We start from the raw sequence: 11665 nt of genomic DNA, 5'->3' as shown, positions 1-11665 counted from the left end.
TGTCATAGCAGCAAATATACAACAAACACAAGCACGCACATAAGATTAGTGTAGAAACAGAGTTATAATAGATAAATATTAAAATAAATAGATAAATATATGGATATAGGTATACATATAAATATAAAAGGACGAGTATGTGTGGAAATATTTTGCAGTGTACAAAAGTGACAAGGTGCGTTGAGGTGTGATTAATTCTGTTCCACATGTGTGGACCTGACCCAAGTGGATGAATTAAAGAGTCTGATAGCAGCAGGAAGGAACGACCACCTGTAACGTTCTCTCAGACAGCGAGGGCGAAGGAACCTGTTGCTGAAACTGCTCTTCAGATTGTCCAGTGTGTTATGGAGGGGGTGGGAGTCATTGTCCATGATTCCCAGCAGTCTGCCAGCATTCTGTCACTGATGACCAACTCCAGGGTGGCGAGCTTCATGTCAACAACAGACTCTGCCTTCCTGATGAGTTTGTTCAGTCTGTTTGCGTCCTTTGCTTTGATGCCTGCACCCCAGCACGCCACAGCAAAGAAGATGGTGCTCGCAACAACAGACTGATAAAACATGTAGAGCAGCCTGCTGCATAATTTGAAGGATCTGAACCTTCATAGAAAGTAAAGCCGGCTCGAACCCTTTTTGTAGGCAGCATCCGTGTTGGCAGACCACACCAGCTTGTGATCCAGTTGAACTCCCAGATACTTGTAGGATGTGACTATTTTGACATCAGTCCCACGAATGCAGACAAGGGGAGGGTCGGGATCTGTTTCTGCCAAAGTCCACCACCAGCTCCTTTGTTTTGGCCACATTCAGCTGCAAGTGGTTCTCCTCACACAACCTCATGAACCATCAATCATTCCTCTGTACTCCTCTTCCCTTCCCATCTCCACGCTTCCAATAATGGCCGTGTCATCAGAGAATTTCTGGAGGAGGCACATTTCTGTGATGTACTTGAAGTAGGCTGTATAGATGATGAAGAGGAAAGGGGACAGAACAGTTCACTGGGGTGCTCCTATGTTGCTCTTCAGACTCTGACACACAGCTCTGCAGTCTCACAAACTGCGATCTGCCTGTCAGGTAGTCAAATGGAGAAAATGAGAGACAGGAGCACTGATGGAGTAACTGATGGACCTGCTCTACCATCTGCTCTACAGCCACATGACTCGTTGAAGCTAGTTCAAGAAGAGAATCAGCAATATGATTTCATGCTGAGAAAGAACACTACAGATGCAGTGTTAGCAAAGATTAACACTGTGGTACTGCGTGAGGAAGTTAGGCGTGGCAGAGAAGTATGTGAGGGTGGTAAAGGACATGTATGAGCACAGTGAGACAATGGTGAGGTGTGCAGTAGGAGGGATGGATGGGTTCAGGGAGGTGGAAGTTGGGATTATATCGGTATACACTGGCTTTGAGCCCATTCTTGTTTGCAGTGGTGATGGACAGGCTGACAGATAAGGTCAGACAGGAGTCTCCATGGACTATGATGTTTACGAGCATTTGGAAGAGAGCCTGGAGAAGTGGAGATGTGCTCTTTAGAGAAGTGGAAAGAAACTTAGTAGAAGTAAAACAGCATATGTATGTGGATGACAGTGAGACAAGTGGAAAGTTCAAACAGCAAGAAGCAGAGGTCAAATGTCTAGTTCTGCTGGTTCATTATGAGTCAGTAAAGGACTAGATGTTACAATCCCAGACAATGCATTGCTTTTAATGGAGAAAATCTTGAGGGATGGTTGTTATGAGGAAAAGCAGCCCAGAAACTTTACCACATCGTTGTGTGGCACAACTTTAGTTCTTTTACCCAAACTAACCTGCCATTTTCCGCAGTTAGGTTTAGGGATTAGAGATCTGATCTAAATTGTTAAAATTTGGGACACATCGTCAGTAGTGGACCTTGGATTCATCGGGTGTTTCGGCCATTATCGCTAGACACCCTCATCCAAGGAGGCCCTGCCAGGGTTGATCAGGCCCTGGAGCATGTCAATAGTTTATGTTAAAATAAACAATTAAAGGTGGAGTGGAGAATTCAGAGTTATAGAAGTCCAAGCAAAAGACAAACCTCAAAATTAAAAACTAGACATTGCAGGAAAAATTGAAGCAAGAAATGTAATGATAAATTTGAGGCAAAGACTTGCAAAAGACTATTTAATTCTGGTCCCAAGTCGTCAGCTTCAGACTGACTAAAAGGGAATAATCAGAAGAGCAGGAACCAAAGTGAAAAAGCATGTAACATGGCAAGAATCTAAGTGTTATGTACTGAGATCTGAAAATTTGCTGTGCCATGCTTTTTAATCTCTTTTTCTGCTTCTTACCCTCACCTTAGCCAGTGATGACGTCTATTGCTAATTGAAGGGGACACACTAGTTCTAAGAAGAAGCTCAAAATGACATGGGTAAATAGACTGTAGAATGACAGATCAAAATATTACCTCGAAAAACATTTTAAAGAGCAACCTGCCAGGAAATTGTCAAAAAAAAAAGTTAGTTTTAGTTGGTTTTCTTAAATATGTTGCTATTTAAGATAATCTTCAGTGTTTCATTAAGTGAAGCAAGTTTAGGCCTGTGATTCACCTTTGAGGAATGTCTTTTTTTAATGATGTCTTTAAGTGGAAAACCTAGCAATTAGATGCAGGTGGTATTATCTATATCCACCACTGGCCCCAAGCCTAATCCCCCCTTCAATGCCAACTCGAATATGATAATGAAGGATCAAAGCTGTGTAAGTTCAAGCAGGTAAACAAATGTATCTGGATAACAAATTTTTGTATGCTTGAATTATTTATAGGTCAGTGTTAAGTGACTTAAACAAACAGACAAAAGACATTCCTCTGAAAATGATCAGGTACAATGACTGGACTGAAAATTATTTAAAATTCAGCCAGTATCCAAAGAAAATAGGCCCATGAAGTATGTTTCAAGAAGGATAACAGTCATGCTTTCTGTGTACTAGTTTCAAATAATTATAGCATTTAAGTGATTCTCGAGTCATTGCATTTTTATGATATTTACATTTTAAAACAGTTCCTTCCTTGTGGAAATAGATGTTGTTTGCTCATTTCCTCTGGTTTGCCGCTGTATTAAATATGCTTCATTACTAAATTTAAAACACTGTACTTAAGAAATATTATTCCTAAAACCATGTTAAAGGCTGTAATACAAAACAGTCTTTTTTTTGGCACAAATGTCAAAACACAATAAAACTACATTAAATTTTAAAAAAAATGGAATAGCAAGCACTCTGCAAGTTCAGACAGTATTTATTATAAATATTTCAAAAGAAATGAACATTAGTACAAAACAAGGCTGTTTGGGGAAGAATGGTTTCAATGCATTTTAATGGCTGGCTTAACTGTTCTGAGAGCATGAATGAATTCCTGGAAAAAATGCTCCTAATTGACTGAAAAACAGCAGCTTTTCATTATTGGTCATAGCATGCACTCATTACCATGATCGCCTTCTTTTTCTTTTTTTCCCAAGCTTTATTTTCATTTTTAAATTAGAAAACAAACACAAACAAACAAAGCAACAACAACAACAAAAAAAAAACCCCAGAAAACTCACAACTATGGGACAGAGCAAGTATCAACAAATAACCACAACATGGCAGGCCATTGTGACCACAGAAGCACTCCCAGGTACACACTCTTGTATCTATGCCTTTCAAGGATAACCTCAGACATCTGAAAACCAAACACAGAAAATACAAGCATAATAATAATAATGATGACAATAATAATAATAATAATAATAACATAACAACATTGATAATTACAGAATTTTTTTTAAAAACAAACAAACAAAAGAAACAAAGAACTCAAAAAAAGTGAGCAAAACACAAAACACATCATGTAAACCCCCTCCCACCATCCCCCCCACCCCTTTACCCCTGTATGGCTCTCAACCTCATCACATTCGTGTATCCAGACAGTTTCTATAGAAACTCTCATGCACAGGAATCAACATCCCCCACGATAAAACTGCAGCATTCAGGAAATCGAGTCAGGAGGGCCTAACCGGGGATCAAATCAAGGCAGACCCAGGGGGATTTGCGTCATCTCTATGATCTATTAGGTCCAAAGACGGTAGTACTGCCAGGAAGGGGCCCCAAATTTCTTCAAAGGTTCCATATTTCCCTTTTACACTATGCGATATCTTCTCAGGTGTGCAGTAGGACGCTAGCTCATTAATCCAGTGTCTCAATGTTGGAGAATTTTCAGATTTCGAATATAGCAGAATACATTTTTTCACTGCAGTACTCGCAAGTAAAATAAAATATCTCTTATGGTAATTCACATTAATAGAACCTGTGTCACCTAGAATTATAGTTTTGGGTCCAGTTCAATTTGGATCCCCATTACCCTTGAGATTATTTCAATGGCCCGTCTCCAGAACTCTTCTATCACTGGGCAATGACACAGCATGTGCAGGAGATCATAATCTGTCACCTTACATCTCAAACATTTGGGGGAATAATTATTATCAATTTTATAAGATAAGATAAGATAACCTTTATTAGTCCCACACGTGGGAAATTTGTTTTGTCACAGCAGGAAGTGGACAGTGCAAAAGTTATGAGGCAAAAATTAGAATACAATAAGAATGTATGTAACCTATAAGGGGTGTAATATATCCTATGAAATATATTAAATTGCATTTGCCTGTGTTTTGTAGAAATTAACATGGTCTGTGCCTGTTCCAGTAAATGGTGCCATTCTACCTCTTCATAGACATGGCCCAGGTCTGTCTCCCATTTTCTTTTTATACACGCTTTGTTATGGTCAGGTAACTTTTCATTCATAATAGCATATATAGAAGATGCTATTCCTTTTATTGACTTCCATGGTTTGGTGCAAAGATGCATTTCTCTTGGTGAAATATTTACAGCAAAGTACTGAATTTTACAGTCAGATATAGAACATAACTGTATAAGGGACAAATAAATGGTTGATCAAAATGTAATCACACTCATCCAGTAGGGGGTTGATATCATGATCATAAATGCACACAAAATCTGTACTTTTATGAATTCGTACACATTATTTTAACTGACTAACGAGCAATTATTTCTATTAGTTATCAAATACCGGATTACCATACGTCGTATCTCCAATTCGTCTGAAAAGTAGAGGATGGAGAGTTTCTATGTCAATGCTTGATGTTATAGTCTTTTCTTCCTTCATTTTGCCCCCACCCCCAAAGTTAACAGTGGAGGCCTTCTCATCTGAGAGTATAAGAGCGAATTGCTTTGTTGAAATCACATTAGATCACTTTAGTCTAATCACTCGGAAGATCTTTCAGGTAACGTTGCGCTTTGGCAGGAGTGGGGAAAATTTTGATAGATCCCTGGTGCCTGATGCGAAGTTGCGCTGGGTACATCCTAACCGGGGATCAAATCAAGGCAGACCCAGGGGGATTTGCGTCATCTCTATGATCTATTAGGTCCAAAGACGGTAGTACTGCCAGGAAGGGGCCCCAAATTTCTTCAAAGGTTCCATATTTCCCTTTTACACTATCCTTCTCTCGCAGCCTCTGTTCCACGTCACGGAACTCGTCTCTTCTGCATTGCAGGTCTGCGCTGTAATCCGGGAAAAAAGATATTTTCTTATTCTCATACGTCATCTCTCCCCTACTTCTAGCCAGTCAGAGGACTTTCTCTTTGTCTCTGAAGTTCAGAAACTTAGCAATGAGGGGCCGTGGTCTGTCAGACTTCTTCCCAACGCGGTGTACTCTTTCAAGGGTAATGTGTGAGGTGAAGTTATCATTCCCCAGGATTTGTGGTATAAATTTCTCCAAAAATCCAACAGCGTCGCAGCCTTCTGCTTGCTCAGGGATGTTCAGTATCCTAAGGTTGGACCTTCTACTGCGGTTCTCCAAGTTGTCAATTTTGTCTTTTGAGTTGCGTTGTCAATTTCTCCATTTTATCGACACGGTTGTGTGCATCTTTAATGTCGTCTTTGTTTGCGCTCACTCACGCCTCCATCTCCTCAACCTGCTCTGAAAGCGCATTGTGAGAGGATTCAATTTTCGTCAGGGTTGTTTGTATGTCAGCCGTTTTTTTGGGGGTTTTTTTGTTTGTTTTGTTTTTGGTTCGTGAGGTCCTCTTTAGTTTCCTTGATAGCATTGAGTAATTTGCTAATTGGCAAATCCTCCTTCCCATCCGCCATATTTCTTGTTGCTAATATGTGCAGGTGTCCTGAAGTTTTAGCCGTTTTCTTTCGTTTTGAGTGTCGCAAATTATAACTTGCCATACAGAAGTTTCCTTAGTAACCTTGCCTCTTGCTATGGTCCAGAATTATATGAGGGCAAGTCAGGATAAAGATAGATTCCTGGGCCTACCGCCGAGAGCTCACGAATACACGTCTACTCTCTTCCGCACTCAGCCATCTTTTTCATGATCACCTTCTTAAAGACTTTAATCAAGATGGCAATTGTTTTTTGTGGGCTAAACTGTGATTTTGGCTTAGAAAATATTGCAATGGTGCTTTTAATTAAAAGAGATTCCACACATGAATACTGAAACTTAAACTGGCGAATGATTTATGGTGGAAGGAAAGATGTGGCCAGGTTGTAGTCACAGGCTGATTTATTTAATATAGAAAAACTACTTTTGTCATTGTGAAGCTCACAGAGCAGTTCAAGCGCAGCTGTGACATATTGTACTCATGAAGAAAAAAGTTGGCAAGCAAAACAGCCGATGGCCTTAGTTGTTACTAATTTGAATGCACACTTAATTATTATTTTTGCTCACATTAGCCAGCAGAATATGTTCTTAATACTACTAGCTCACTTTAAAATTAACATCTGGATTTACTGAACATGATACTAAAGTGGGTTTATGGTTGGTAATAGTGTTTTAAAGCTTACACCCAAATCCTTGTTTAACTATTGAACTCTTAACCCACCAGAAACTCTTGGGATTTTACACCAGAAATAAAACAGGTTCACAGCCTGGTAAAAAGTATTAGTTTCTATAGCTAATTTCTGTCATTGTGACAACAGGTGAACAGGTTATTATAATAATTATTATTATCATATAGTTATTTTTAGTTGAAAGTTTAAAGCTGATTAGTGTGTAATCACTTCTTCCAATAAATTGATGAACTCTGATAAACTTAGAAATAATCCATTTAACATACAAAAGAGCAGATTTGTGGAAGCTGTCATGTTTTGCCCCACAATCTTGAATACAGTGGATAAGATCTACAAAAAAAAAAAGGTCAGCCAATCCAAATTAAGTAGCGCAGAGCCGAACCAATCACAGCCGCAGCGTCACGTCGCGTGACTTGTTACGTACAGCACAAGTGCCAAGCCGCACGTGTGTTTGTTTGGGAAGCAGCCAGCGGGTAATGGAGCCAGCGCGTAATGGAGGAAATGAGTGTGCCGACTAGAAAAATCAACCGAGCGTGACCGAAGAGAAAACAGATGATGGTTCCAATGCCGGAGAGATTGTCGAACGGAAGAGCCATAGAAGTTCCGTAGTGTGAAGGTATTTCGGCTATTTCAAGTCTGACAAAAAACAGAGTAGCGTGCACTGTAAATTGTGCCGAAAGCAAGTCTGGAAATACAATAAACTGGTGCATGCGTCACACTGTGCGCCACGTTATTGTTTCGGTGAAATGAATTTCTACAATACTGTTACTGTTAATTGTACTCTCTGCAGTGTTTAAATGCTTACATATACACAGTTACTGTCCGTCCACACATACGACTCTGTTCTGCTTCTATGCCCCAGCTTTGTTTACTTTTTCCCACCGAGGCTTCTAGACTTCTGATTGGCCAACATTTCTGCACGGTTAGGAATCTAGCTCCACCTGCTGCTTTGGCATGTTCATAGCAGCGTTTTCCTTCATTTCTGCCTTTATGTGTGGACGGGATTATTTTTTAAAACGAAAACGGAAAATCTCCGTTTTCAAAAATACCCGTGTACGTGTAGACGTAGCCTCAGTCTCTGACTGGAAGCGCTAATTCGTCATTCGGCTTTTGTCAGACTAAAGTAACTGTTAAAACTGTTTGAAAAGCTCAGCTATACAACAAGGAGAGATTGAGAATTTCCTTTTAGTTCTCAGTTTATTTGATATTGACAAAAGTTAGTTAGTTTTGTCTGTTCTTCTGTAAAACAAACTAAGATTTATTTTTAGAATTAATATTTTGTTTCTAAGTGGAATTGACAATTTAGTCTGTTTCGTTTGTTCTATTTTGAAACTTAAACGCTTTAGCGGCTGCCTTTTGTGTAGTTTGCAATATTTGCCTTTATTTATCTGAAAAAGTCTCATGTTCCTTAAGTACATCTACCCTGTTGAACTTATTATGGGAAATAAATATTTAAATAAAAACAAGCTGCTGATTATTTCACATTTTACTTGTGAGCAACGGCACATTTAAATCTTACAAATATAGTTATTTGGCTTATATCGTGATAGATATCGTTATCGCCTGAAATGAAAAAAACATATCGTGATATGAAAAAATCTCATATCGCCCAGCTCTAGACACATGCTAATTGCTCAGATAAACATTGGACTAACAACCTACACTCACTACAAATGAACAACAGTAAGGTTTCCTTGCCCTATGGTGGCCATCATAGCTTAGATTATACACTTGAAATGGGAGCGGTAAGAGAAAAGTATTCAGTTGATTGTAATGTACAGGGAGTGCAGAATTATTAGGCAAATGAGTATTTTGTCCACATCATCCTCTTCATGCATGTTGTCTTACTCCAAGCTGTATAGGCTCAAAAGCCTACTACCAATTAAGCATGTTAGATGATGTGCATCTCTGTAATGAGAAGGGGTGTGGTCTAATGACATCAACACCCTATATCAGGTGTGCATAATTATTAGGCAACGTCCTTTCCTTTGGCAAAATGGGTCAAAAGAAGGACTTGACAGGCTCAGAAAAGTCAAAAATAGTGAGATATCTTGCAGAGGGATGCAGCAGTCTCAAAATTGCAAAGCTTCTGAAGCGTGATCATCGAACAATCAAGCGTTTCATTCAAAATAGTCAACAGGGTCGCAAGAAGCGTGTGGAAAAACCAAGGCGCAAAATAACTGCCCATGAACTGAGAAAAGTCAAGCGTGCAGCTGCCAAGATGCCACTTGCCACCAGTTTGGCCATATTTCAGAGCTGCAACATCACTGGAGTGCCCAAAAGCACAAGGTGTGCAATACTCAGAGACATGGCCAAGGTAAGAAAGGCTGAAAGACGACCACCACTGAATAAGACACACAAGCTGAAACGTCGAGACTGGGCCAAGAAATATCTCAAGACTGGTTTTTCTAAGGTTTTATGGACTGATGAAATGAGAGTGAGTCTTGATGGGCCAGATGGATGGGCCCGTGGCTGGATTGGTAAAGGGCAGAGAGCTCCAGTCCGACTCAGACGCCAGCAAGGTGGAGGTGGAGTACTGGTTTGGGCTGGTATCATTAAAGATGAGCTTGTGGGGCCTTTTCGGGTTGAGGATGGAGTCAAGCTCAACTCCCAGTCCTACTGCCAGTTTCTGGAAGACACCTTCTTCAAGCAGTGGTACAGGAAGAAGTCTGCATCCTTCAAGAAAAACATGATTTTCATGCAGGACAATGCTCCATCACACGCGTCCAAGTACTCCACAGCGTGGCTGGCAAGAAAGGGTATAAAAGAAGAAAAACTAATGACATGGCCACCTTGTTCACCTGATCTGAACCCCATTGAGAACCTGTGGTCCATCATCAAATGTGAGATTTACAAGGAGGGAAAACAGTACACCTCTCTGAACAGTGTCTGGGAGGCTGTGGTTGCTGCTGCACGCAATGTTGATGGTGAACAGATCAAAACACTGACAGAATCCATGGATGGCAGGCTTTTGAGTGTCCTTGCAAAGAAAGGTGGCTATATTGGTCGCTGATTTGTTTTTGTTTTGTTTTTGAATGTCAGAAATGTATATTTGTGAATGTGGAGATGTTATATTGGTTTCACTGGTAAAAATAAATAATTGAAATGGGTATATATTTGTTTTTTGTTAAGTTGCCTAATAATTATGCACAGTAATAGTCACCTGCACACACAGATATCCCCCTAAAATAGCTAAAACTAAAACCAAACTAAAAACTACTTCCAAAAACATTCAGCTTTGATATTAATGAGTTTTTTGGGTTCATTGAGAACATGGTTGTTGTTCAATAATAAAACTATTCCTCAAAAATACAACTTGCCTAATAATTCTGCACTCCCTATATTGACATCTATAGAGATTTATGAGATTTTATACACTGCACACTGTAATTTTAATGTTGTGCTAGACCAAAGTGAGCAAATTTGAGTCCCTGAACTAGACCTCACAGACACCTTTGAGGTGTTGGTGCTTTTTGAGCATTTTAAAGCAGCGATCTGACAAATAGTAAGTTCGGCTCTGTGGTTGATATGTAAAAAGGCTGCGCTTTAATTTTGGTGAGTATTTTATTTCTACATTAGTTAACAGTAATTATCAGGTCTGTGTCTGAGTGATTTACCCAAACAGTTTAGGGATACGCCTTGCTAATAATAATGGCTGATGAAAATTTAGTACACCATCCTCTCATCCAAATTTGATGACTTGTTCTTCTCACAAAATGGTCACAGCCATAATTAAGGTTACCTTTTAGAGGTCAAATGCACTCTTAGTTAAGAATACACCAGCAAATTTAAAAACAAAACAAAACAACAACTGCAAAATCACACAAAATATGACAGAAGCTGAATAAAACACAAACAAATTACAAAAAAAATCTCAAAAACCATAGCAGTAGTGTTTTCGGGCAGATGCTAACATGACGAAGCAGCTACAGATCCTACAGAAACCAAAACTTGTGAAGATTTGCACGGAGACAGTTTTAATCGCATGACTTGCATGTAATGCTGTTAATATAATATTAATGTTTGCTATTAACTGTTTACTGTTATCTTGTCACTTTTGCATCTGTTTCGTCACCTTATTGTCTCCCCAAAACACTTTTTGAGTGCTTTTGCAGTGTTTATCCTATTAGCTTTTTTTTTTCTTTTTTTTTTTTCTTCTTATATAAAATGCTGCAGATAGAAAGGATTTCCTTTGACAGTCAGACAGTCGTGACTGCTTCAAAGTGCTAGTCTAGGCAGGCCATAAAGTAAAACTCAGCCCACATTCCCAGTGCATCAGCTGATTTTCTTTCCGGCCCACATCAGCTGATGGCTCAGCTGATGCCCTTCTAAGCATGCAGTTGGCAAATCTAATATCCTATTAAAGCTGCTTTAGCCTGCCAATCCAAGCTGCAAGCTGCTTCCTCTACAAACTGCTTTGCAACCCACCTCCACCCCTGCTCATCCTCTTCAAGCTATGCCTGACTTAATCAGCTGTCACTGAAGCCAGCACTGTTCTGTGCCCTATGGAGTTTAGGTTGCTGCTCTCCCTGCCTTATCCTTTCTATGTATACACACTGAAGAGCAGGGAGAAGGGCAGGGCCATACAGCCAAATATAAATGACTGCAGATGGAAATAATTTTCCTTGACTAAAATGATTCTGACTGAAATACTATGATTTGGTTTGCAGCATCTGGCAGGCCTGCTGGATCATGATATATAGTATACATCATATACTATGTTGAAAGAAGACTTTTTTTCTTGCTTTTTCAACAACACAAAACATTGTGCAATATCCGTGTGCACACTGAAATTCAATATTTGTTCAC

The sequence above is a fragment of the Aulonocara sp. 'chitande type north' Nkhata Bay genome, linkage group LG15 (assembly GCF_057382095.1).
Source record: "Aulonocara sp. 'chitande type north' Nkhata Bay isolate Kocher_YH1m ecotype deep benthic linkage group LG15, A_spYH_male_GT1.1, whole genome shotgun sequence".
Classification (NCBI taxonomy): Eukaryota; Metazoa; Chordata; class Actinopteri; order Cichliformes; family Cichlidae; genus Aulonocara; species Aulonocara sp. 'chitande type north' Nkhata Bay.
This window is presented reverse-complemented; position numbering follows the sequence as displayed.